The sequence below is a fragment of the Lycium ferocissimum genome, unplaced genomic scaffold (genome assembly GCF_029784015.1).
Source record: "Lycium ferocissimum isolate CSIRO_LF1 unplaced genomic scaffold, AGI_CSIRO_Lferr_CH_V1 ctg24897, whole genome shotgun sequence".
In the NCBI taxonomy this organism is placed as follows: Eukaryota; Viridiplantae; Streptophyta; class Magnoliopsida; order Solanales; family Solanaceae; genus Lycium; species Lycium ferocissimum.
This window is the reverse complement of record NW_026721927.1, coordinates 3,560-5,002: the sequence shown is the minus strand read 5'-3', so window position 1 is coordinate 5,002 and position 1,443 is coordinate 3,560. Positions and strand designations below refer to the sequence as shown.

The 1,443-nt window shown below is 28.1% G+C and overlaps 1 non-coding gene across 1 annotated transcript; it reads left to right on the top strand.

Moving 5' to 3' along the window:
- Window positions 1-464: 464 nt before the first annotated feature.
- On the top strand, window positions 465-566 carry LOC132043455 (U6 spliceosomal RNA). The gene has a single exon (XR_009411812.1). It is a non-coding gene; the product is annotated as a U6 spliceosomal RNA (small nuclear RNA).
- Window positions 567-1,443: the final 877 nt, after the last annotated feature.

The window sequence follows — 1,443 nt, the reverse complement described above, 5'->3', positions numbered from 1 at the left end:
CCCACAACCGACGTACTTTTTTATACTTTAAATCATGTTTTTCTTAGATATTAGTTACTTCTTCAATCATTATTATTTTATTTTTGTTTATTATAGGATGATTTTTTTCTCCTTTAATTGTCTTTTGCATTAGCATTTTTATGTTTTTTCCTTTTGGGAAAAAAGATTACTTCAAAACAACATACCACTATATTACTTGATCTAACATATTGTTAATTTAATTTTTGTTGATAGCTTAATTTACATTTAGATTTAAATTTTTTTATTAGCTCGTTTTACGAAATGTTTTATCATTAACTTCTTTAAAATGTTAAATCTTGGTAAAAATTTTGGGTCGCCCATGACATTTCGAGTTAGTGCTGGCAATGAGTGTCGTATCTTATTTGCAATTGATTTATATTATATTTTTTGTGAAAAGAAGAGGGTTAGTAGAGACACAAGGTCTATTTTCCCTATCTTTTTGGGTCCCTTGAGGACATCCGATAAAATTAGAATGATACAAAGAAGATTAGCATGACCCTTGCACAAGGATGAAAACCCACAAAATGAGAACACTCTACGTTTTTTGAACTAAAATGGGAAAAATGCACAACCCTCTCATGTTAGTTATGGAATTATGCTCCTTCATTCATTGTATGACAATGAAATGATATACTGAAAGTTCATCTAAAATTAGGATGATTTTAATGGATTTCTTTATGTTGTAGTCATTTCGGAGTTTAGCTATAAATTTATTTTAATGATATCGTTATCATTTATAAAATCGTGTATTACATGATTCGATACACGCGCAACGCACGTCCCACGAGACTAGTTATATTAAAAGCATGACTGCCTAATTTGAAAGTTAAATAACTAAAATACCCTTCTAATTTAACTAAGCATGAACTACCTAATTTGAAAGTAATTACTAAAAATACCCTTCTAATTTAACTAAAAATTCTATTAATGGAAATAGCATATTTAAACAAAAAACACCAACAATATTTGAAGGGATGTATTCTTTCAAATGAGTTACTAATATTCGAATCGTTGCTAACTAATTAACCATTCCTATTTTATTTATTTTCAAACATCACTGTTCTCTTTTGCTTGCAAATTTTCGGTTGTTTTGTTGTTTGACCGGAAAAATATTACAGATATTCTTCTTTGGGGGTACATCTTTAAAGTATATTGTTTAACCTTAAAATGGAAAATACTTGAATTTGTACGTTCTAAGGATATATGATTTAATTCAATACGAGATTAGATTACAGAAAAGCGAATAAGTAAAATGAAATATATAGTTTCGACAAAAATGTTTTTAAAGGCCTCGGACGGGAACCGATTAACCCCTATGATAAATTTCCCGAACAATAAAGAAAAAAGAAATTTTTAAAAGGGATAATGAAAAAATTTGTATTGCCTTTTTTACTATTTTTCCATTACCTTGAGTGAAAAAAA